General features: G+C 40.7%; 2 protein-coding genes across 3 annotated transcripts in view; both read right to left on the minus strand.

Annotated features, from left to right (window-relative positions):
- The window catches only part of LOC106488655 (sulfotransferase 6B1-like), a 37,948-nt gene extending 36,001 nt beyond the window's left edge, over nucleotides 1-1,947 (minus strand). The window contains exon 1 of the mRNA XM_013947578.1: nucleotides 1,891-1,947. The gene's annotated coding sequence lies outside the window, so the exon portion shown is untranslated. The remainder of the gene's footprint in view (nucleotides 1-1,890) is intronic.
- The window catches only part of ST8SIA1 (ST8 alpha-N-acetyl-neuraminide alpha-2,8-sialyltransferase 1), a 207,877-nt gene continuing 182,763 nt past the window's right edge, over nucleotides 1,789-26,902 (minus strand). The window contains exons 6-7 of one of the 2 annotated variants that reach the window (XR_010885786.1): nucleotides 3,718-3,798; nucleotides 1,789-1,828 (exon numbers count right to left, since the gene is read on the minus strand). The gene's annotated coding sequence lies outside the window, so the exon portion shown is untranslated. Of the gene's footprint in view, nucleotides 1,829-3,717; nucleotides 3,799-26,902 lie in introns of those variants that run through there. The other variant, XR_010885783.1, reaches the window with a different exon arrangement.

Raw genomic sequence — 26,902 nt, forward strand, 5'->3', positions numbered from 1 at the left:
GCTCAGAACATTTCTTTCCAAGCCCACCTAAAAGCACAAGAAGCCAAGGGATAGGTGCAGCTACTGGCAGGTGGCAGGTCTGAGAAGGAAGGTCGCTGCCCTCTGAGAGGACCTCTCCCTTTCATCAGTAACTACAGAGGAAGCTTAGACTGATTAGCTCCACTTTGCTTTCCAGAGGTGTTTTTCTGGTTCCTTCCCCTTACTTTGAATTCACAAAACTTAAATGGCCTCTGGCAACTTGTTATTATTTAAATACAAGAATATCTTGCATTGAAGGCTAAAATGTATATTGGAATGTAATAGGTGTACACATTACTTGTGACCTCTGAAATGTGCATTCGTGACCTTGCTCTGCAAAGCAGGGGAGGAGAGCAGTCAACGGGGGCAGTCAAGCCTGCCTGGAGGAATGTGGGGGATTCGAACATACTCATACTGATTTGTTTCTAGCTTTGCCTCTTCTGTCCTCCTATGCACAAACACAGATCACTCACCTGCCATCTAACTAGGTGAGAGACGTAGGAGGCTTAGTCCTTCAAAACAAGTATCTGGAATCATGGTCTGCATGAATCTATTGAGGGAAGAGCTAATTCAAAAAGCTCTTTAAATGAACACAAGTTATAAAAATATCCAGTGGCCAGAAGCTAAAATTCAAGTTAGAAATAACTCTTCAGTAACACAGGCAAATACAGACACCAGCTGAAAGGAAGTGTTCCTCCTCACTCAATCTTTAAATTATGATATGATGGCTTTCTAAAAGATGATACATTTTAATCTGAGTGTAGTTTTTTGAACTTTATAGGGTTCTCTTGCTTAGGAGAGAAGGTTACTTTCATCTACAGCTGAAAATACTAGGGGAAATGGTACGGTTGGTGTCATGCAGGAGAGGCAACTAGCTTAGTAACTGATTATTTTCTAAAAAAAAAACAACAACATAAAAACAAAAAACCACAGTATTCCTCCCTGTATCAGGTCACATAATGAGAGAAGCACGTGATGCTAGATTTTATGATCCCATGTAGGTTCCCAAGCTCCTGTCTCCTGCTCTTCTGCTGCAGAGGTGGGAAGGGTAAGTTCCTAGAGCTGGAATTTGGGAAAGAGACAGAGAAAAAATCCTTTACCCCTATGAAATTCTCAGAAACTCTGGTGACTGAGGGATTTTCTTTTTGATGACCTTACAGAAAGTCACAAATCTTCCTCCTTGTCTGGAAATTTCTGCAAGCAGTTTTGCTGAAGAAGCAGGGCAGGCTAATTTCTATATCAGCAAAGGGCCCTTGACCATTCTGCATGAACTAGCCACATCACAACTGAGATAGATAAGAAATGCCGTGATCTTTCCTATCAATCCCTCTCCTTCAGAATGCCCTTCTACGTATTTTGCTGTACATGATATATAAACTGCACAAGGTCAAAGGACTTCATCCTTGGGATAGAACACAGGGACGTGTGGTTTAATGAGGGAAAGAGACAAATGATCACAAGAATTAAGAAAGGCCGTGCTGCACTGTAGGTACTGTGTAGATAGAAAAGCAATATGTGCTTGCAAATCCCTGCTGTCTTACATCTACAGAGAAGTAAACTATCTTCTTCTGCTGCCATCTGCTGCATGTAACTCAGTCATAAAAATCTATCTGCTGTCCCCACTGGACTGCAGTTTTCAAGTTGGAGTTTCTTTCTGTGCTTAGAAAAACGACGTCAGCATCATTTTCCAGACTGATGGCAAAAGTTAATCTAATGCACCCCTCTGGGATTCTCGTAGTTGTTTCTCTGTGCTTTCGTTTCTTCGTTTCACCAAGTGTGTGGCCCTCCTTCAGGTCTGTGTAATTTTGCGCTAAAATAGAAAATACATCAGAGTGACCCCACTGATGGCTGTCACATAACAGGCAAACACACCTTTCTTGGGTCCATATAGCGTGTTTTTCCCCATCTGAAGGACAAGCCATGGCTATGCACTCCCCTTTGTTTCATGAAAAAGGGAGCTGAACATGAGGGTATTTGGAAAGAGGAGCAGGAGTAGTTGTGGCAGGACAGACTACAGGAAATTCTGAAGAACAGAAAATTGCCCTGTTAGGAAGCTTTGCATTTCAGAGTAGTATAGAAACCCAACATCAACAGCATGCAAAGCCATAAATTAGGATCCTAAAACCATAAAAAATTCTTCAGAAAAATCAAGGGTTAATGCTACATGCTATTTAGATAATAACACGTGGGATATCCAAATTTCCCCTGTGCTTTCAGTTCAGTACATTCCCCTTCTTCTTGTCTTCCAGTAGTAACCTTTCATGCAACACTGCTATTAGCTGTTAATCAGATATTTCACTCTGTCTTCCTGATGGGTGAGAAGTTTACAGTGCTTTGAATTTTTTCAAGATACAGAGTACTCTTCAAGTCTGACTTTGATTGGTGGCTGCCTTCTCTGCTTTCTTCAGAAAATATAACCTTAGACATTTTATTTTATGGAGTATTTTTCCTCATTAATGACTGAAGGACTCTTTCACTCCATTACACGAATAGTTGGATAGCCAGAAAAGACTAATTGAAAACCAGCCAAGAAGAACCCTGTATGGGAAGGCATTTGCTACCACAGGAAGTAAAGGAGCCAGCAGGAGAGTGACTGACTTGTTTTGTGATAAAGACCTATTTATATTCTGAAGTACACCTTGGCCTGACTGTTTTGAAAGCTGTAATTTTCTGTAAGGGAGAAATTTCAAGAAAAGGGAATTGTGCCATCTCTAGCTTCAAATACAAGTTTCTGTGCCTGGCTACTCTTGTTCAAAAAGCAAAAACCAGAACAAATAGACTTCTCTTTCAAAAACAATGCCTACTGAATAATCAAAATTTGACACTGCTTTTTATTGTTTCAGAGTCGGTAAGTGTTGAGAAGTAAAGCTTATTTATATTTTGAACTGGTCTTTACAATACTGTGCACCATTTCTTATTCTGAATAAGGTCCATGACTCTAAGAAATTATAAGTATAGTCTCCATATCCATCTGATCCTCCATATTTCTGTGTTTATCCTTCCCCACTTGACTAACAATTCAGGAGACTCAGTACAATTAAAATCTGAATGTAATTGGTGTATAAGGATGCAGCTGCTGTAGGCAACAGATATATCTTCAATAAACAAGCCAAGCAACCACAACGCTCCCATTGGGGGGCTTCATCCACAGTGTTTATCAGTTTGTTACAGCATCTGCAACAATTTGCAGCAGCTGCAAGTATTATAAAAAATGGAAATAAACGGGATAAGCCAAAATTCTTTTGTCAAGAAAACTTTACCTTACTTGCAAAAGCATCAAGACAGATGTTTTGTTGCTTTCTCAGGACTATATCCTGGGTCCAGCCAATTTTGGCCCTAAGACTGGAATAACTTTGGGGAACCTGAAACTCTTACCACTTGCTTTTCATTGACCCTTTTGATCTCCTTTGAGCTCCTGTAAATCTGAGGGCATTCACAGCATCTCCTAAGGCGCCCTTTTTCCTGTATCTACTCCAGCTGCCAAGTGCCTTGCTCTTCCTACCACCTTTTTTTCTAATCTGGCTCTTTCAATTTCTGACCAGCTCACATCTGAGGCCTAAAAAGATGCTGGTAAAACCATTTAAAAGGGATATAGCTGCATCAATACATTTTAAACTCCTGAGTCAAAGATTTACACAAAATAAAACCAAAACTCACCAAGTTTCATGCTTGTGATATGTCACCTGGTCATTTACTTACATTGAGGGTACTTATTTTGACATCTGAAGCGTGGAGCTTTTATATCAGGATACTCTTCTTCAGCAGTCCGAGTCTAACCTCCTGTAGCCAGGAAAAATAACAACAACTTGTGTCAAAATTAAGTCTCAAGGCATCTCCAGTTCTCTAAAATGCTGTCTGCATGAAGTCAATAGCTGTGCCATTTACTGTTGGAAGTGCTGAAGGGGAAAAAAGAGGAGTAACGTCTTAATAGCTGCCATTGATGTGGGCTGTTATGAACAATTTTAGCTGCTTGATGTACTACAGAAGTAGTCATTTTCTGCGAGAAACCGCAGGGCCCAGAGCTTCAGGAAAATGTGTTCAACCATTATGAATTAAGCCCAAATGTACCACGGGGTCTCCGTTGGACAGCATTAGTTGCATAGTGAATCATTTTACAGGAGTGCCCTGGTGGGTCTAGAATTTATAAATGAGTCATTTTTAGTAACTTTCATTTCTCAGTAGTTCTTAATTGTAACAGCAAATTCTTTAAATATTTGTCTTCTGCCACCTGAAGTCTCTCTGCCATTGCAGCTGCTTACATGATTTTTATTGCTCACCCAAACTGCCATGTTTAGTTGTTTATATTTATAAAACGGTGGATATGTTTATTCCCAGAAGTGAATGGATTTAAGGTTGTGAATGGAATAATACTGCTGAGGATATCTGAGGTTGTGAACGTTCTTCATTGACTATAGCTGTGCTTGTCCTAGTCTCTCTTCTTATAAATGATATGGCAATGAAGGGGGAGGAATGATAAAATCAAAGAAAATTACCAAGTAGGAAAACATGGAACAGGAAGAGAACAACGAGAGAATTAAAGATGTTACAAAATGTCACACCAAAAAGGCTTTTTTATAAAGCTAAAAAGTATTTAACTCGGCAATCTATTGATGCTTTAAATATTTAAATGTGCACATCTATGTATACTGGAGTACATCTACCATCATGTATTTGTCTACACATCTTTTCTATTGTGTATTTAAATGAAAGAGCAATACAGTTGCAAAGTAATCTGCTCTTGTGGGGTGATAGCAATGCCAAATACACAGGGACTGAGTGTCTCCTGATAGAGGAGGAGGACAATAAACCTTCTACAAACTGCTGGAGCTTCTCCCATGCAGACAGAGCACGGGTTCACTTTGTGTAAATATAAGTAGAGACTTACATTAGACTCTTTATGTATTAGAGACTCAAACCTAGATTCTTCACCTGAAAACAGAAGCAGATTTTTACAATATCACAGGTGGCAAACTAACATGCATTTGTAAAAAAAGGACAATGACATGATTAATCACAGTCAGTACATGATCACATGAATGAGGGTATAGTTTGAAATAATGCATCTAATTTTTTAATGAGACTGAAGGTACACACACAGCTAATTATGGGAGCTCAGGTGATGGAAGGAGACTTGCTAAGCCACCTCATGCTTAAAAATAGATGTGCAACTATGCAGTAAATTTTAATCTCTTCTCCTGCCACTGAGAAATATTATGAAAAAAGTCTTGTCCGGATGCTACAATTGAGTATTGAATACAATAGCAGAATCGTTTAGCCAAGTTCTGGTTATATACATGTCTGCCTAAACTAATTTTTTATCTATCAAAAGGAAATCACTCAGCGAGAGACTTTGCCATGGGCCTGCCCTATAGACACATAAAAACACTGACAAATTGTATTACCACAGCCACTGCATTGCACAATGTTATCTCCATGCTATAGATATAAATGCAGCGTTGGGTCATTCTGATGCTTGCAGATCTATGAACCGTTGAATAAATAGCTCTTCTCCTGCGGTGCGATGATACATAGACCTGTCTGTTCTCAGACTGAGAATGAAAAATGCACGTGCAAGGGAAGCTGAAACTTGACCTGGAAGGCTAATGCTTACCCTTTATTTGGCAAACCTATTTTATAGTATGTTAAGATCTACTGCTGAAGTAACTCTCCTGAGTGAAGAACAGGGAAAGATGAATTACTATGATCTCTTAAGAATTCAGGATGTATTTTAAAGAATGTTGATGGAAAGTAATGATTTTGATAAAGCTTCACATTTCAGATATTACTTATCTTTTCCATAGTCTCTAATGCATTAGCTTTGTCATATAATAAAACGATTGCAACTTTGTGGATTATGAAGTAAGCTGAATAATACATATGAATGTCACTGAGACATTTTTCCCACTAATTGTGGTGATCCAATCCTGTCTTCTCTGCCTTGCTATCAGACAGTCATCATCTAATGGATTAAAATATACGCAGTCAACTAAAATGGTGATGTTACAGACTTTCACCTAGGTTAAAACAAAATGCCTGCAAGCATAGCAAGGAGTTACATATAAGATTAATGACCATGATCATGAAGAGGAAAATGAGTTAGTACAAATTTAATGCTCAACCTTCATTTCATGTACAACCAGGGCTATAATAGCATGGCAACCTGAAGCCATAACAGAGATGTCAAAACTCCATTTTGAGATGTGCTCCAGAACGGCCTTTAAAACCAGATTTAATTTCCCCGCAGGCAGCGAACCCCAGAATGCAACACAGGGCACCCCTGGAAGGTGCTTTTGGAGCACACAAGATGCTGCATGCCTCTAGCAGTTGGGCTGCTAGACGGGCTAAAACATGTCACCGTAGGCTGTGGGTGGGCAGGCAGCTGTGCACAGGTACAGGAGAGAGGCAGACCAGGAGCGGCTCTGAGGTTGCTCTTTCAAAGCAGTAGAGCAGGAGCTTCAGCAATAACATTACTTACACTGAGACTAGCTGCACACGCATTGGCTTAGCCACTCTGTGACCGTATCCATGCGTCTGTGGCAAGGGCTGGGGACTGTATCTTTTTCTTGCTGTTAACATGAATAAAAGCCTCGTAGGCTGTGCTGGCCAAGTTCACTCAGTATTGATTGAAGCGATTCAGCACCCAATTAATCAGACATGAATTACCAACCTGGGAAATTTGCGAAGCTGCAACACCTCAAGTGGAAAAGCTCTGACATATCTTTGTAAAACTCCTGTATCTAGATCTCTCTCTTTATAATGAGAGACCAATAAAATTCCCATGCATCATCACAGTGAGAAAAGCCGGTTTTCCCTAGCTTCTTGTCTTATTTGGAACAGAAAAGTCTAAGTAGCAAATGCCAAGAATACCTTCTCCTGTCCAGCCCCTGATGTGTTAGGTTTACCAGATAGCAAGTATCAGCAAGATCATATTGTCCTATCCATTTGGTGTTTTACTTAAGACATGGAGTGTCATTTATTACTTTTTTATGAATCACAATTACACTACTTAGTGTAAGGGCAAAGCATACACCACATCCATAGGCAACCTTAGTAAAGAAATCCTTAGAGCTGTGTGACTGCACTTACAGCTTAACAGCAGCCAGGAGGGTTTGGCTCACAAGTTGTCATAAGGTAAAATAGGTCTTTATCCCCACACTAGTTACTGAATCTAAAAGTCCAGAATTAGCCCATAAGTAGCTGTAGCCCCACTTTAAATATGTAAGGAAATGAAGGGAAATAGAAGTCAGAAGACTTGATTAGGACTGAACAGAAAAATTTTGACAGATGTGGAGAAAACACGCCCCAAATCTCTAGCTCTCCATCACTGGTAAACAATGGGACCTTCAATTGCTGACTTTTCTCCCTCAGACATGCTGTCAGTCTAAATGTACTCAGTAGCACTTTACGTATTACACTGAAAAAGGAGGCCAGTGTTAAAAAAGAACCAAATAAAGTAAAGTGAGATAAAAGGTTAGGCAGAGCAAATGACAGCATCACTGAGTTTTTCATAGTGTCTTGTAATTATGCTGGCTTCATTTTTAATGGTTGAATATTTTCAATAGCCAAGTTGATACCTGGAAATATGTGCAATTCTATGTCAGATAACCAAGCTACTAATTTTTTTAATTAGTGGAAAACTGTGGTTCAGCTATTCACTGATCATTATTTGTGCAGCTAACTGCCTCTTCTCACGTGGATTTTTTTTTACCTTTCTTGACGGGCTGAAACACCTAAAACTAGAAAAAATGAACTAGCAAAAATGTGTTTTTTCACACCAAACTTTTATACACAATCCTTGGAGGCTAAAATCTGGAATTTGCAACCAATTTCATTGCAGATTATCCAAATATTCATAAATAACTAATGATATAACTTTGAATATTTGGCTCATTTTAATGGCCAAATCTGATTATCTTGAAGGTGAAGACGTGATATGATAGCTGCCCATATTGTCCTGACCATTACAAACTATCCCCTTAAACACGGAGATATCCAAAAGACCTCTCATGCATGCCACAAACACATGCACATGCATCTACATGGATTTCCACCCTTAGTAATAATCTAGCAATGAATATGCAACAGTTTGTTATCTGACTTTTCAGAATTGCTGGACATCTGCATGCACAATCCCTTCGAAAAGATTGGTTTGGTTAAAACTCAGGTCATTAGTCTCTAGACCATGTAAAACTGCACTTGTTTTCATTAGCTTGCACAAGCTGTTGCCTTGCTTTCTGGCACAACGCCATGAAACTACAGTAGTCACTTTCATTTATTTATTTTATAGCATCAAAGGGATTAGCATAACAGCCTGCATTACTTCAGTGTCTAACACTGAAGGAAAACATAGCTACTTTCTTCAAAAGCCTGTGTTTTCAAAGCTTTTAAAAGAAACGCTTAAAGACAGGGTTTGCCAAAGCTTTTTCGACCTCACTCTATGATGTACTCTACACACTGTTTGTCACGCAAGCTTAGCATGGCAGCAACGTTGTTAAAAAGCTTAAATTAAAGCAGTGGGAGGACGGGAGGGAAAGTCCAAGCCTTAACAAGCAGAAAACAAAAGCCTACTTTTATTCTGAGATCTGGAGAACCTTGAAAAGCTGGTGAGGTAAGAGTGCTGGGAAGGGGCTGACGCCGGTAGCTGGAGCTATGGACCAGCAGCAGCTCCGGGGTTGCACATAGAGAGGCCAAAGGGGACCAACGTATTTAGCACCCCATGCAGGAGGGCTGACACACTGGGGCACTGTGAAGTTGACTTTCTCCTGCACCATGGCCAATTTTTGAGGCCTCCAGAGAGCCACACATCCCAGGCGATTGCACAGTACTAGGCAGGTCTGACGGAGCTGCTAATATCCCCTTGGCTCTCTGGTGAATCTATTCCTCTTGCAAAAAGAGGGGAAGCTCTCAGGTCTGTTTGAGATGCGGTCACATAATATGGTTGGAGATATGTGGTTTTGGTTCGATTCTCTGCTTTGCAAAGGACTTCCTCATTTATTTTGGACAAATGCCTGGACCTATTTATAAAGCAAGTTTATGTGTGGACCCAAATGACCAGCCCTTCTTCTGCCTTTGGTTGCCTTCAGATTAGAGCACTATCTGTTTCCCAGGAGAAAGTACCTGTTATAAGAATGAATACGTTAAAGACTGTGAGGTCTCTAAAGAGGTGCTCAGCTCTCTTCCACGGGAAGGAAGGCCAGACAAGTCCTAAAGTCAGATCACAGCATTCAGCAAAAGCAAGAGAGGTGCTTTTCTCTTTTCCTAGCACCTGGCTTTGTGCAGGTTTCACCTGATCCGTTTGGGCAGAGCAGACCACACTGGGCACCCAGCAAAGCAGTGGCGTTGCCCAAATCCGCGTGGTTTGTTGTTCCAGCCCGACGGCTCGCCTACGGCTTTGGTGTGACAAACTCCTCTCAGGTGGCCTCCCTTCTGCCAAGCAAAACCTCACGCCGACCTGATTAACCAGAATATTTTCTGTAACTGACCTTGGAGAAGCCTTTTTTCTGTACTCCAAGGCCTGACTGTCAAAAGTTGAAAGCTACTGAAGGGGAACTTAATAACTGCTCTCCAGGAATGAAAAAAAAAAAAAATCTCAGCAGGGAAAAGCCTGTAGGTCAGCTTGACATGCCTTTTATAAAGACGACTGTAGTCCTCAAAACACATCCTGCCTTCAACCTTTTATCTCCATCTCAACAGACTGTCTGGCGTGACTTCCCGTATGTTAACTTCGCTTTTCCGAGCAAAGCTCCCTGCATCTCTCTTGTATCCTAAGGGACAAATATCAGGGCATTTGAGTTTCTTCCAGGTAGTTACACAAACATCTTTGCACTGCACAGTTGAGCTCTGATGTTATTCCCAGTGTTTTCTAACAGTTTCTTCCTCTCTCCTCCTCTCTTCCTTTTTTCCACCCCCCCACCACAGCTTAACTGAACTTTAGATCCCTGCAGACCTCTCCCAGTCATGGAGAGGAGGTGAGCAGAAGAGTCAGCCCTGAAAGAAGGAAACCAGCTGTAGCTTTCCTTCACTTCAGGCTAGATGCTGTGAGCATCTCAGATTTTAAAAAATATCACAACCACATTCTAACATTTCAGCCATTATGTTTTCTGATGGAAAAAAAAAAAAAGAATGTGCTCCAAGAAGGCAAGAAAACTCATCTCTTTCCCCCACCTGATCCACTTTGAAAACATCACGCTGGCACACACAGAGCCAGTCTGAGCTCTGCCACAGTTAGGAAAACTGATAAACACCAAGAGCTTGGCCAATGTAGGGCACTGGCACATAGCTGCTACCTGTGCCCCTCAATTTTACCGATTTTGAAGGGTTTCTTCTGCACCCCTCGCAGCAATCTGTGATATGACAAGGATATAATTTTGGAGTGGCTTTGCACTAAATCGGTATTCACAACAGGGATGTTATTATGTCATGTTCCCTGGCTGGGAGATCTCCTCCCCAAACCTTTTTATGCTGGTTTCTGACACAGTGCTTTGCACATGTGTCTTCTGTGGGGTTTTGAAAGGCAATAGCTCCAAGTAACCTTTAAATGATCCACTTGGCAATATCGCACTTCAGATATGTAGCACTCCCCTGAGAGGTATTTTAACAAAGTTAATTAGTAGTATTCATTAGTAGTAAATGCAAAGCATAGAGATAAGCCATGGCAAACATGGATAGGAAATATTTCATCCTCTGTATGTTTCCCTAAAGAAAATGCATCTCTGTCATGTTTGTTCACCAGTGGCAGTAACAAACCGTCCTCCCCTTCAAGGAAGCTTTAATTATTTAATGCCTGGGAAATTAAATAGATGGCCTTATTCTTATCCTGAAATACTGCAGGCAGGTTTGATTTAGTAGGGAAGAGATATCTGATTATTCTATTGAAAAATGAAAATAGCTAACAGCAAAATTAATTAACTATTATATTAACGAATAGTGGCTCTAAAATTAATCTGAAATCTAAATTGAAGTTTACGGGGATGGATGCTTGAATGAACTCCAATTGTGAGGTTAAGCCTCAAGTGAGATTGGAGGTTTTTCTAATGTTTTTGATCAGTGGCAACTTCCCCTTCATTGACTGAGGGGAGATAGTCTCCTTCCCTTTGCACGTATCCAGTTCTCCGGGTCAGGTCCTCATGTGAGGTGAATCAGCCTTTCCATGCACAGCATCCAGAGCAACCCCATTCACATCAGCAAAATTAACCTGTTAATACCCAAGGAAAACAGTGGGTCAGAAGACAACCCAGAGCCCCATATCCCAAATGGGATCAAATGCACCTAATGAAGTATGGATATCCACCATACAAATTAGAAAGGTAAAGCTGGCTTGAACCTTGAAGCACTCCCATGCTTCTCTGTAACACTGACTACCTCAGACAAAAGAATGTTTGGATCAGATCCAGATCTGAAGTAAAGCCCTGCTGGTAGCTACACAGGGTAACATGGATTTTTGTGAGTAAAGGATCCAGGTCGGATCCCTGGGGGTTTCTAGAAGGACTGTGCTTGGTAACTGCCCAAGATGAACAAAGTTAAACCAACACATTGCCTCCACAAATGAAGACAGAGGATTTAAGGAGCAAGGTGTTCATATCAAGAAGCCAGGGAGCTAGCAAATTTGCCATTTTGTTCCTCTTTTCAGTTACAAAGGTTGTATTTCTGTCCTATTCTTTGCAATAATTGAAAATGATGAAATAAATCTTGTGCTGAAAGCATTTATTGGATTTTTCTAGCAAGTTCCTGAGATTATAAGGATTTTCTTTACCTCCCTGCAAGAACTACCTCCCACGTACCCTTATACACTGCAGAATGAACTTTGTTTCAGAAATAATGAAGGGAGCTGTTCTTATAGGCTACTTGAATTTATAAAGGTCTTAATGGCTTTTTTTGAAGAGCTCACCACAGGGAAGCAGTAATAGGGCATGTCTGGATGTCTGTGTTTGTTAATAGGAGCTTTCACTCAAAAGTAAGCAATTATATTGTTTAGGGTTTGGGGGTTGTTTTTTTTACATATAGGGACAGGGCTTTCTCAGCACACAAAGAGGAGATAGGTGCATGGGCTAGAGTCACACAGATTTATGTTTCTCTATCAAATATCTATGCCAGACTATTTTAGTGATTGATCAGAGACCTGAATATTGAAGACTGAGGAAGGTATTCCCTTTTGAAGAAAATAAAACAATTTGTTTCTGATTTATACTGAACCTATTGCAAATAGTAGTGGTCTGATTGCCTGGCAGGGTTTTATATCAGCTTTCTCCATTATAGGAAAAAAAGCAGGGCTTGAGGCTATGTGAGCACTTCAGGTTGCATCCAGATGTGCTATACTTGCATGAAATCTTCTCCATAGAGATTCATAATGGGTATTTCCATTATACTTAGTGTGCAGGACTGACAGAGGAATCTCCTAAGGGAGTGCCTGTTGGTCACCAGAGTAGTCAACAAAAAATAGTAGATTTTTCCAGCTTTCAATTATCTGTATTTCTTAGAGGCAGGAACCTGTATCACTTTATGGCTTTGAGATTTCATGTAGCTTTTATTTAATCCTGTAGGCTCATAAATATCATATCATAATAGGTCATATCTGTAAAAGCATGCAGCTATTGCAGTCTGATTTCACTGGCTAGTGAGAGATCACAAGAGGTACAGCAAAAGGTGGCCTGGCAGGAGAGTGACACAAATCAACATCTTAACTTGCAACTAGGGTGAGCTTCTTGTGTCCCACTTCCCCGTTCTGTTTAGGAACCTCACCCAGATTGTGCATGTTACAAGATAGTGAGGCATCATGGCTTGACTACGGAAACGACTTTCTTTGCATTCATTTCTAACATAGATTTTTCACTGCAGCAGCTGGTCATGACCTTGTTGGGACTTCTCCTGGCAGACTGGCCTACAATTCAAACCGCAGGGGAGACATCTGTATACATGGTTACTGCACATACAGGAAACGTGCTATGGGTACCTGAACCCCTTACTTTGCAAGAATCTCCGTCAGGGTCTCCTTACAAGTGCCAAATTCACGGGCAGCTTTTTAACAGCAAATCTTGGTTATTGGTTGTGCTCTGTTGAGAATTGCATACTGTTATTCTGGATCATTTTGCTGGTTTCTTTGCAGCCCATGCAAGCCACGAGCCAGCTTTCATACCAGTACAAGGAATGTGGGCATTTTCACCCTAGTACATAGCAGCAGGTCTGCTGCACCTTCGCAGGGATCATTTCCCACCCACCCAAATTCCTAAAGGAGTTGCCTGACCCATATGCTGGCCTGCAGGGTCTTACAAAATCTCCTCAGCAACCTCACTTAAACATGAGAAAGGAAAAGGACAACTAACACTCCCCCACAGCAGCACAACATGTTCCAGAAACCTCTGAAGGAGTCACTGTTAATTTTACCTCCCACAGTCCCACCGGATGGTGTGGGAACAGGAGTGTGGAAAAAGCCTTCAAAACTGTGACTTCTGATTTTCCCCACAGGGACTCACACAGGAGGGTTAGGGACAAGGGAGGATAAGAATATTGCTTTTTTTTTTTGGTGGTAAAATTACTCGCAGAGTTCCTGGTGCCTTGCTCCTGCCCTCGAGTTGTGCCAGTGTGCTATGTGTAGGGCTGTGCTGTGACCCTGGAAGGGAGGGAGCTGATTCCAGAAAATCAACTCAAAGCCTTTCCTTCCTAGAGAGAGAAGAGGGGTGGTTTAACCCGGATATTGTCAACGGTTGCCTTGCACAAAGAGCTGTCTAGGGAGAACTGCAGGGGCAAGCCATGAGGTGCCAGGATCAGGATAAGCACTGGGAAAAGGGAAGGGGGCCATGGCAGGGCAGGAACTTCTGTCAGCCTTGCCACTGATGGACACTCAATGTGCACCTGCATCCTAACCGACCGTCACGAGAAAAAACGTGCAGCGTTTCAGCACCCAGCTGACAGCCATTCCTGATGCAGAAAGAAAGTGGGAGCCTGAGACAGTTTGCGGCACTTGGAATGTCGATTTTGGCAAACATTTTCCAAGCCATGTATATTTGGTTTCCAGGCCATGCTCACAGTCAACACAGCTGGAAAGTATGGACTTTTTGTGGCCAGGATGGGTTCTAGTCACCCTGCTGGAAGGGGAACATTTCATTGCTCTGAGCTCTAGAGTGCAGCTGTTAATGCACAAGAGACTGATGCACTCTTCTCGCAAGGAGACAGGGGGTATCCTGTGGGCTGCAGTCTGCACTTGAGTCCAGATACACTGGGAGTCATTCCAATAAAACTGATTATTTTGGTTTCAAAACCATCAGTATTAATCAGAATGGTGCTGTCTATTCTTACACATTATCCCCCTTTGCCCTCTCTTATCTCTGGTTTCCTTAATTGCTTTTTTTTAACATTAGTCCTTAGAAAAGAAGCTGGACCATACTTAGTAAGCTGTGGTTTCATTTTTTGTCCCAAAAGCATGTAGTAGCAAAGCCCCCATACACACTGGAGGACTCTGAAAGAGGGAAGAGGAAAGCTTGGCCAAAGGGCTTTATTGGCCAAGGGGAACCTGGTTTCTCCCCAGACTCTGCACCCCAGAGTGGTACAGGGGGAGGGAACTTGCTGCAGCAGAGGAACTGGACATTCTCCCCGCTCAGCTCCCTGGAGAGGAAGAGAGAAAAAAAAAGACTCAGGGAGAAAATAGTATTATTCCAGTGGTCACTGTGGACAAATGCCTGCTGCACCTCAGCAACCCATCACAAAATCCAAGTATATCCAGCTGCACCTGGGTGCACCAGGCCTCCTGCACATGTGAAGCACGGTCAGCACGTGCTCACCAGGCCCACAGCTGCCGCGCGTGAGAAGACCCCATGAGAACAGTGTCTCACCATGCCCTAAAATTACCCAGGCTGGAGAGAACCCAGGAGGAGCAGGTGCTTGTGGGATTGCTTCTAGAGACAGGCCTGAAGCTGAGACCCTCAGAAAAGAGGCATATGAGAAATTCAGAGAGAAAGCAGCGGTGTCACGGGAGCTAGTGTCTCTCCCCATGCTAGTCCTGAAAACATCTCCAAACCAACATCGGGTTTTAGGCACTGAGTTCAGGAGATAATTCAATATTTTCACACAACGAGGCAATTGGTGAGGCAACTGCTGCCCTGCAGTTAGCCTGAAATGGGAAGAGCCTGGAGGCATAATAGTCTAGGGTGAGGATTAGCCCTAAAATTCTTTTTTCTCCTTTGTCAGCACTCAGTTTGTTTTTCTGTAGCATGCATTTGTGTGTGTGTGTGTGTGTCTGCATGTCTGTGTGTGTAAGGGGAATGGGGCTACTGAAAGTCAAAAGCATCATGAATAAAACTGGTCAACAACCCAAAGCGTATCCAAGGAGTTGGACTTAGATTTTCTTTTCTTATTAAAAAAATTCTGAATGTTAAACTAGTTATATAGCTATCCAAAAATGAAGAAAATGTTTTATGGCCTTTTTTATACCATTTTTAAATGGTATAAAACTTTATACCATTTTTAAAACTTTCAAATGGAAAAGAAAGTAATTTTTATTTTAATTAAGCAGCTGAATAAAGCAACTGGAGTCATGCATCAATGGGTGTGTATGTGTTTGAAATTTGCCAGTGCCCTTAATCTGTTTTGTATGCATAAATAAGTGTTGGACATACCCTAACATCGATGGTAAGGGGCATATTTAACAACCTTTAAGGAAGATAGGCAATTAAAACTTAACAGGAGACAAAGTACATGCAATTTTTGATCATTTCCTTTAGCAATATTTTACATTGGAGGCAAAGAAGTGTCCTGGAATCCTGCTGAAATGCAAAGCTGTCATGTAAAATGCCAAATTCTATGTGCACCTCATATCTCTGAAACCTTGCAATTTCTACAATATGCTGAGTACAATTTAATTAAGAATCTTCATGCAGGGACTGTTGTCAAAGAGCCTGCTTTTCTCTGCATGCAGTAGTTAATATTAAAAAAAAAGAATAATCCAACAGCAAGTAGAAAATCTGCAGTCAGACTCCTGCAAAGCCTGTGAGATGCCAATTAAAAAAGATTAAATAAAACAGAATGTAATTTTGAGTTATTATTTCAGAAAGCACATCCATAAATTATAAAGCGCTATTCCCTGTGGAAAGCATGCAGAAGCTGCATGTCTAATACACATACATTAAGATACTGGCACCTTCACAAGGGACAAGTATAGGAAAGTATAGGAAGTAATACTGTTTTTCAAGAGAAAATTGTACTAAGCAAAACCCACCACTATGATTTAAAAATGGAGTGAATTAGGCTGAAGGATTTGCGTCGCCAGCACCAGCAGCACTGCTGTGTTGCCCTAAAGTGCAGGTACGGCGTGGGAACTGGTGGGGGTCCCCAAAAAAAGACCTTGGGTCCCCGTTGTCCTTGGCTGGCCATAGCTTGCTACTGGGGTGCCAGAGCAGATGTCAGGAAGGGTACTCTAAAACTAGCCTCTTGTTTCTTACAGGCCCATATATTTAGTGCTGAGAGCCATGCCATAGACTGCAGAACCACAGAATAAAATGAACATATTTATTGCACCGGCTGGACTGCCTCCCCCCACAGTTCTGGCCACCGGCCACTTTGCTACTGTCTCAAGCCGGCTGACAACTAGGGTTTGAAAAATCAGCCTCTTGCATCTCCAAAATATGATTTCCGCTTTGAAATTATTTAGCCATGCTGCTGAGATACAGGAGGACCAAGAGAGAGAAAGAGAGAGGGAGAGAGGAAGGAGAGGGAGAGAGGGAGGAAGGGAGAAAAGAGGAAGGGAGGGAGGGAGAACAGAAGGAAGGACAGAAGAGGAATATTCCAAGCAAGCAAACTTGATCTTGCAGCATTGTGCTCTCAAGCAACATAGCAAAATGAAGTGGAAGCTTTCCAGCACTGTTGGAGCAGAGAATTCTTGTCCACACAACTGTAATGATTGATTTTTATCAATTTACCATTGTGGCAAGTAGTACAATATCTATATGAGGCATTTAAGTGCTTTCTTTTAAGAGTCTAATCCTAGGACAGCCCTGCTACAACTGATTTTCAATGTGTGATAATTTTACATATAGAAATTATATAACATTTTGGCCACTGTAGGACCTTTAGCGGTATAGTTTCAAGCTACTGGAGTACTCAGGTAGGAAGATACCAATTACAAGCCCCATTGCCATAATTTTCAAAAATACTAAAAATAATTTTCCTGTAAAGCATGTCGTATTCCCAGCGTGCATGCTAACTTTCAGAGAGACCTCCTTACTTAAGCATCTGCCTTACTCAGTAATAGAAAGAGAAGGGCCTCCTACAGATAACACGTGGGTGGCTAGGAGACCCTGAGCTCGAATTATTCATTGAGTGTTTTCATTAATATCGATCATTAGAAAAATAAAGGCAGTAATTCGCAAAACTGATAGAGTTAATACTACCTCATCTAAAACCACTGCAGTGACAAATCTTTACTTTCTTAGGTATCCTTTTAAGAAAGGGTGTATTAAGAATGCCAAAGGTACTACGACACTGAATTCAGAGATGAATTTTGATACCTTATTACACAGAGGAGACTGTAGTATTCCAGTAGTTTGAATGTCTTTCAGTTCCTAGGAGCCAAGGGTGACTGCACATTTGGGTATTGACATATGCAGAATTAGCCAGCTGAGCTAGAGCACTACATTACAAAATGAGGACGTGCTTTGCTCTGTGACAGAGAACCATGTAAATTTATGGTGCTGTATAAATTGTTAGTAATGATTTCATATACAACATAAATAAAGCACACAATAACTGTACATTGCAGAATACTTAAACTGTAGATGACAAAATTCAAAACAAAATCTAATTTTCAATATTTGGATTTATGAAAGTGCATCTTTATTTTACATTTCACTTGCCTATACAGCTCACTGAACACCTCTGAGAAGGGTTTTTTATTTAATGCATCAATGAGAAATCCTAAATTGCAAGACAGAATACTTAACATCTAAAGAAGGTTTAGAATCACCATTAATTCAATATTGGATTTCAAATAGAGCAAATTGCTCCTAAAATATGGGACAGATACCTAACATCTAAAGAGGGTATATATAACCATTATGAATTTAATATTGAGTTTCAAATAGAGCAAGAAAGAATTAATTTTTAGTCTTGCTATAAAAATAGAACAGTTGCAGAAATCCCAAGAGGCTTCAGAGCAGATCTTCAGCTATTATAAAGTGATGTACTTTAGTACGTGCAGTATGTTGTCCACTATTTCCTAACAGCACAAGAATGCAAGGGCTCAAATCACTGTGATATGGGTAATTTTGTACATAAATCTGAAGCAGCATCTGTTCTAAAGAAAGGCAAACTAGCTTTATGCTACTTTTTGCCTTTTTTACAAGAATATTAGGTATCTAAATGTGTGAATTTGTCTTGTAAGTGAATACTTGCTTCTGTGCCAGAAGAATAAGGAACTAGATCTTTGGTTTAAATCCATGGTTGTATCTGGATATAGGAGAGATAATTGTACAACCCATGCCTTTTGTTTAAATCAGGAGGAGGTGAGCCAAATCCTGGCTCCCTTCTGAAGGACCTGGCTGGTGCGGTGGCACATGAATGTTGCACATCGACTTTCCCCTTCACTAACTTGACAACTTTAATTCTTACTCATCCCATGCAATTATCCTGGCTCCTAGTAATATGCTGTGACATGTTCATGGTACGTGACTTCAGCTAAACAATTGTGCAGAAAATACACATTTTTGCTCTTATTCTTCTTAAACAGAAGACAAATTGGGACACCTCTGTGATAGTTGTGTAATGTGCAGAATCCAATGAGGCACCATGTGTTATGCTTAGATGGTAATTGAAAACATAAAGATACAGGACCCAGATCATCAGTTCAACTTCAGTAGAGGGAGGCAGCTCACATCATCTGACGATTCACTTCACAGATTTTTAATAGAGCAGTCTATTACATAGCTATCTGTTATAAAGTATTTATCTCTTCCCTGTTACAGTAAAGGCTCAGTGCTTTTGGAGTGTTAAATATATTTACCCTCATAACCTAGTAAGGTAAGAAAGTGCTCACTTTACAGATAAAGACGGAGTGTATAGATACACTTTATACCCACAGCACTGAAGCAGTTTAGACATCTAAAGCTTGCTAAATTCTGAGTACTTTGGAGCATTTGTGCCTAAATTCCAAGCGAAAGTCACAAAATCTGGAGGAAATCTGGTGGGCGAGGGAGCAAGGGAGGATAGGGCATTGGCCCTGGCTGCAGATACACCCCTGAGTTATTCGCCCAGTTATTCATTCCAGTAAGCAAAATTCTCAGGAACATGTGACCTGCTGGACTAGGTCTGGCAAAATATCTGAGCAGCCCAATATCCTGCCTCTAACAACAAGGGCAAGTAAGGAATGATCCTTTCACTGGTATATATTCCTAAATTCTGACAATCAGTTGTTTAGGATCATGCTGTGATCGTGCTTAATAAGTACTTGTAGAGCATTCTTCTATGGATTTTTCCAGCTCCTTTTTGAGCTTGTTTAGACTTTTGGCCTCACAGCATCAGGCAACAGACTTTTCTCCAATTTAATTGCAAGGTCTGTGAAAATTACACTTTTGTTTGTTTTAAACCTGCTGCACCATGATTTCACTGGGTGCACTCTATCTCTTGCATCACCAGAAAAAGTGGACAGTTGTTCTCTAGTTACCTGTTCCACAGCATTTTTGGTTTTACAGATCTCTATTCTAGCCTCATTTTTCCTAAGTAAAACATTTTGTCAGTTAGCTCATGTAGGGGCTGTTCCAGCTCTGGTCACCCTTACTGCCTCTTTCTCTACCTTCTTTGATTTGGCAAACACTATAATAACTCTTGTATGCAGTACCCAAAGGACATTCTGCTATTTCATCTTCATTCAGAAGTGAGAATATATTCCATAATGGAGAAAGGATGTTGGAAACAACATTAAATTTCAGATTTTTGGCATATAGAATACTCATAATCAAAGCAAATCAAGTTTCCATCTGACCATTTCTTTTTATGAGATATGTGCACAAAACATCAACTGTCAGTATTTTCCAATTCCTCTATAGGGGAAGTTGAAATGAAAGTTTTGGTCTGAAGCTGATGCTAACAGTACAAATTCAAAGTTCCATTTTGATCAGATTATGGAGGTTTTTTTCTCCATTTTCATTTCCAAATGGATTTATTTTTAACAATTTGTATTGTGAAAAGCTGAAATGTCAAATGTGCAGTGTCCAAAAACTAGAATTTCCTGGAGCACAGAAATGCCTCCTAATGCTATGCATTAGGATCAGACTGTTTTGATCCTGATGATTTTGGAAAGACAAGAAAAAGTTTGCAGCAGAGGCATTTTGGATCAAACTGTTTTTGAAGATATGATTAAAAAAATAATAAAGTTAATAAAAATTATAAGTTCTATAGAAAACCTACAGTTTACAAAGTATAAGTTTGATCATGTAGAAAACATCATACTCTAAACCGAGGGATAGTTCTGCAGTTTCTTCTTTCACAGCAGGTCAGTGTTCTTCCTTAAATAAGCCTCATGACACCTCCACAAGTTAAACATTATTATTCATATTTTGCAGACTTGCCAAAAGTCCTAAAGCAAAACTCAGTTCAAGAAAGCGTTTCTACTGAGAAATCACTTGCGCACATGGTTAATTAATGAAGTGAGTATGGCTACTCGTGTGCAGTTAAGCATATGCTTGCTTCTTTCCTGAGCTGGGGCCTTCCCTGAGGTACAACCACCACTAAGATTCAGTATTAAAGTAAACAGAAGCCCCATTACCTCTTGCCAAGTTATTAGAGTTGGAATTTCTAAGGAAACCATTGACATTTGACACACGAGTCCTACTGAATTTCAATGTCTCATTCCTTTAGGACCTTTTCAAAATCCTAGCTTAAACACACAGCTGGCCCTACACCTTTCCACAACCCAATAAAGCTTGCTGGCACACTCCTCCTGCGTGAAATGGCCCTTGGGTAAAGCTTGATATAACTGTCGCACTCTCAGATGCCATACATAGCAATTTTTTGCAAATATAGGCTCTAAATGGCAACCACTCTAGAAACTGTCAAATGTCAGAGGTCTTGCTAGTCAATAAAAAGAAATATATTGCTGCTCTAGATGACTTGTGCATCAGTCATTACACTAGCTTTCAAATTACACAAATTCTTCAGGTTTGCAGCTCCTTTATGTTCCATCATCCATGGAGTCTCACACTTTATCCATCACACTAATAAAGTAGTTCACAGACTGGAAAAAATAATTGTAACAGCACCAGATATTGATGCTATGGATCTGTACAGCTGAGATTTGGCAAAACCCCAAATTTCTTGTTCTTCTCAAAGATTCAGAAGAGCAGCCACAGGTTCAAACCAATTTCCAATAGGAAGACACAGATGCCAGAAAGCCTGAGACTCATTGAAAATGACTGAAACAGAGCTTTCACACCATTAGATTTACAGCTGGGAAAGCCATTACACAATTCCTTTCTCTCCAATAAATTAGATATCCTCTTTTCATATGGACTTTTCATATGGATCCATAGGGAGAATCCACATTGTCTAAATGCTTTGCCTGAGCTTAAATGCTATGTTTAAAACATGATGCAAACCAGTGGATAATTGTCACAAGTGCCCATTAAAAAAAGCCCTATGAAATTTTGCAGAGCTGAGCTGGATGAGGAGGAAATCCCCCGACTTCACCGAAGCGTTGCAGCATTCCTCATTAGCAAATGCTCTCCTACATCCCAAGCATCTTAAAAGAGGGCATGGTATTTGCAACACATGGGGCTATTTGACCCCCCAGTTTTCATGTGCGCTTTTGCTCTGACTCTCAAAGAGCTGTATGTTATGCTGCATGGTGATTCTCAGTCACAGTCTGCCTCCCCCTTCTGCATCGTTGCCACACAGTATGAGCAGCCCGGACATGAAGTTGAAAGGAAGCACATTCCTATTAACAGCAACGCAGAAGCTGGGCTGCAATTTGGACATATGGAATCTATTAGCTCTTAAATTTTCCCCAGAGACTGTCCATATTTATGCTGTGGCAAGAAAAAACTATATGCTTGGATATATAGAGTGAAATAAAGACTATCAAACGTGTTGCCACAATGGTGGAGGACAAGCAACTGAGAAAATGGTAAAATTAAAAAGCTTATTGCTCTAACAACTATTACCAAGGTTTGGTACAGAAACATTGTTTTTTATTATTATGATTAATAATTTTGCCTGACATTTTAACCAAAGCATTTAACCAGAGGACATTTACTTTGTGCAGCATTTAAACAAGGTTCCAAGCAGCGCTGGAGAATTGATGGCCAGAAGGTAAAATAACATTGCAAGATGTGACCCTTTAACAACTCAGCCCCGGGAGTTCATAGCCCAAGGCACAGTGGCTCACTAGCCTCCAGTAAATATCTTGTGATACTACAGCATGTGCCTTACTATTACAAAGCAACATCAAGAGGGGTCTGTTATAAGAGCTCCCTAATTCCACCTTGCTCTTGGGGTACACGAAAGGACCAGAGCGGAAACTGGCGGCAGGTAAGACCTGCGCCCATACATGCTGTCATTTCAGTTGTGTTCTCTCATTTAATAAAATAGTAGCTACATTCAGTATATAGTTGTGGCATAAAGAATTCCCTTTGTACAGAACTATTGTGTTTCTCTCCCATGCTGTACATCACATGGAAAATCCCGGGGTGCAGACTATCCTTCAGAAGAACTCCCTTCTGAGCCCCAGCTTTGCTCTAAACGTTGCTTCTAAGCGACCTCCGCACGCTATTCTCCGCTGCAGCCTCTTGGTGGCAATAGCACAAGGTAATATGTCTGAAAGTGTACAAAGGCTACACCTTCCTCTTTCTTTGCGGCAGGTAGGAGTCCCCACCGGCAGGCCTGGGAGAGGAGGAGGCGCTGGAAGTCTGACTCATTGTGCTTTACCCCAATAACCGTTTCTTTTTCTTTTGTCCAGCTTCCTTCTTCGAAATATGCTCTGAAGTTTGCAAAAAATGTAATGCTTGGGGAGGGGGGGAAAAAAAAAGATTAGTGGGTGCTCATGAAATCTGAAGACTTGTTAATTCTGCAGTGAATGAACACCCTTTGGATAGGTTGAAAGAAAACTCAACTTTTCTGTTTTGTTTCTAGGCGCTCCTTTCCACTTCTACCTTCAGTTTACCGGCACCAGCACCTGACTTTATATACTGACTTAGCCAGTCACTGCTTTCCAGGTGTATTGGAGGTGATTCATTCATCCCAGTTAATTTATTTGTGAAACACTATACATCTTCTTAGTGTTCTACCTTCCAGTTTTCCCTGAAAAAAAGAGGGGACTAACATGGACTTTGGAGCTTGGGGCACTTGTAATGCTCCCCACAGCTCCTCCAGCGTGCTCCACGCCTAGTATGCTATAGAGAGAGGTATATGCTATTTGCACCATGCAGAGCGATTGCCTGATGCTAAGGAACCTTGGAGACCAGCTGGATGGCTGCAAACATGCACTGCGCAAAACGAGTGCTCAGCCCATCCCCAGGAAGTGATTGCATCCAACATTTTAATGGAGTTGATGCCTCCTGCAGACACCTGCATTGTAAAATGAGTCTGGGTAAAAACTGCAGATGCGCCCAAGTAGCTGTTCTAGCTGCGCATTACTGAGCTATTACAGACTCTTCTGCAAAGACAATCATTCTTTTTTATTTCCTTTTCTTTCTAAATAAGAAGAAAACAGCAGATGCAGCAGGTGATTTTCTGCTAAAATGGCCTGAGACTCTTTGTGCCTTTACTGAAATATTTCCATCTCCCAACCTGACCATTTAGTCCTCCTCCCCCTAGCAGCGATTGCCAGCACAAGCCGACTATGATGGGTGGACAAAGAACAGGCTGAGAACGGCATTTCAGCAACAAATGGTCTTTGCTTGGGGAATAATTTTACAGCACAGTAAGAGTTTAAATCTGTTACCAGTTAGCTCATCCCCGACACCATCTAGTTTGTGGTTATACAGGCAAGCTAATGATTTTTTTTCTTTATCTCTGAGGAAAAGTGCATTCATGGAAGGTAGCAGCTTATAGACCTAAACTCTTTGCAGAGTTTACGAGCCTATTTCAGGTGTGACATTTACGCTCAGCCAAAACAGTGAATTGTTACTGATCAGGAAGCGTTATCAGCTTTCCCAAAGTGAAATGAACACTCAGGCAGTACATTTTTACCTCTGCATTCCAGTGTATTACATACAGCCACATAAATTGGCTGCAAACTGCAAAAAGAAGCTTAATAAAAATATAAGCTTTTTTTTTTTTTTATATTTCATGCTTTTCTAGCAAGACACTAACATCATCAGTTGATTACAATTTAGCAGCTGAGACTTTTATTGGCATGTCTCTACTGACAATTTATTTTCATGTTATTTAATTAAATTGCATGTAGGAAATACTTTGGGCTTAGTAAAGACAGAAGATTGTTGAAAGGTACGTCAGTACAATATTTAAAACTTAATGTCCTTTTTCTTGTATTACTAGTGTAATTTAGGTTTTAAAAGCAGAAGATGATGAAAATTACTGCTTACTTTTTAATGCACAGACTTATATATGAGTCTTCTCTGCAGGGACACCGAAACAAAGACTAGTTTCACATCTGGCATACTGACAAATTAGCACATTTGCTAATCAGCACATTGCATATGGAAATGAAAAAAAAAGGCACCCATAAAACCTTCCATGGTTGTATTATCATCAGTGAAATTATTTAAATTATTTGGCAATGAAATTATTTGAAATTACTTTAATGGCCTTTTTCCCAACAGCTCTCCTTTTTATAGAAACATAGATTGTCACAGACTTTCATTCCTATCAGGATGAAAAAAAAATGAACAGAGAACAGCCTTATTCCCCAGGATCATACTTGAATTTTTCTCTGTGGGAGAATGGGAACATTTCATTCAGTGGTATTCTCCAGCAAGAAGAGAGCACGAAGAGAAACCCCAGGATTCACCAGTCAGTAAGAAAGGGAGAAAAAGAGATCAGTTGTGATACTCTGAATAACAGCTTGCCTTCGAGTAGCATAGGTTGAATAGACCTATTGCTCTTGGTGAATTGTGCCATTAGTGACTTTCAGGCATCTATGTTGGGCAGTAAATTTTTGTACGTGAAGATAATCTCTTCAGGATTTGGCTCCCGTCTTTCATTCAAGCTTTCAGATGGCTGCATTTGTTTTGTTTCATACCCCAAGATCTGATTTGCAATATGACAAAAACCTCTGTCTGTTCACAATACCTCTTAGTAGCAAAGCCAAGGGCATCAATCCCTTTCAAGGTGAAGCTCTGACACAGAAGAAACCCAATGCTATCGCACAGGGAATTGCCAAGATGCTTCATTACTCTGTGCCTGTGTCATCCCCTCTGGCCAATGATATCTTTGGTCAGGAGGGACCATAGTGGTCACAACTATATATCACCCCCAAAGCATCTTACCTAAAAATTTCTGTTCTAGGCTCAGGTTGAGCCAGAGCATATCTTTTAAAAAAGTAGCCAATCTTGATTTAAAGGTAGCAAATGGTATGAAAACCAGTCACCTTCCCTTTGCAAGCTGTTCCAGTTCACAGTGACCCATATTATTTTTAAATGTACATTGTGAGCAGAAGTTTCTCTCTCAATTCTAGACACCTACATGTGAGCTAGACTCTTTTTATAGACAGTGGAGAAAAACAGGCATTGCCAAAGCACAGTTCATCTGCCCTATTTTAATCAGCTGAAGAGTGACCTAGACATGTCTATTTTTTTCCACCACTGGCTAAAATGGAGTCCAGTTCAGATACAGAGGTCTGTCCTGTAGAAATCTACATTCAGAAAGGTGAATTCTCCCTCTTCTCTTTGCCTGAACCCTAATTTTTCTCTAATTTTCTCTAAAGAAAAATCTTTGCTTCAGACCATAGTCAACTTAAATCCTTACATGCCTTCTGATGAGCTTGATTGAATTGCTAAGTCTCCCAATATAATGCAGATTTTCAAGCTCTGAAGTCACTTTGAAGTCACCATTTTATGAAGCCCTCCCCAGTTTTTCAGCAACTTTGGGGATGACAGAGAGCTACATGCGATGGCCTGTCTAAGGTTGGTCCCAGCAATGTTACATATTTGGGCACAGGAGCTCTAGCCTTAGCCATGGAGGCACTGATAGGCGTCTTAGCACAATGCTGTGCCTGAGCAAATGAGTCAGGTGCCTCAGCCACCCAGCTCAAGAGAATTATCACATTGATGGACTATATTCGCTCACAGCTAACTGCGTTATCTCTGCTTTGTCTCGCCTTGCGCAGAGCAGACATGAGGCAGGTGGGGCTTAGAAAAATGTCATTCAGATTTGAGAGTATCTCATGTTCACTTTGCACTAGTGTCCATCACCAAAGATCAGGACAGCAAATTTAGCTTTACATGCTAAACGATGAAAGAAAGAAAGTGACAATAGGGAAGCAAAATGCTGGATGTATAGTAAACCTAATAATGTATATATCTGTTTGGAGTGTTCCTTAAGCATCTTGCAAGCTACAACACATTACTAGCCACAGTCTAACTGTAAACTGTATGTGTTTCAGGTACACATATATGACTACAGGTCATGCAACACAGCTTCCAAATAGCTAAATCTGGAGACCATCAACATCAATAAAATTGTTTGTAACTACATGATCTTTGTTTGTGCAGCAGCTGATGTTCCAGTCCCTCTACTATAATTACATATTTGCCTTAAGCGAAACAGAATCAAATACACAATTAAGGTTCACAGGAATACTAAAATAAAATGAGGCCTATAATGCACTAGCATCAGAGGGAGCAAATTCACGCCCTGGGGAGCTCAGTGACCAGGAAATTCATTGCCCTCCAAACAGCACACATACCACTAGTAGATGAAGTTACATCAAGGGCTGCAGTTACTGCTT

Source organism: Apteryx mantelli, chromosome 1 (assembly GCF_036417845.1).
Source record: "Apteryx mantelli isolate bAptMan1 chromosome 1, bAptMan1.hap1, whole genome shotgun sequence".
NCBI lineage: Eukaryota > Metazoa > Chordata > Aves > Apterygiformes > Apterygidae > Apteryx > Apteryx mantelli.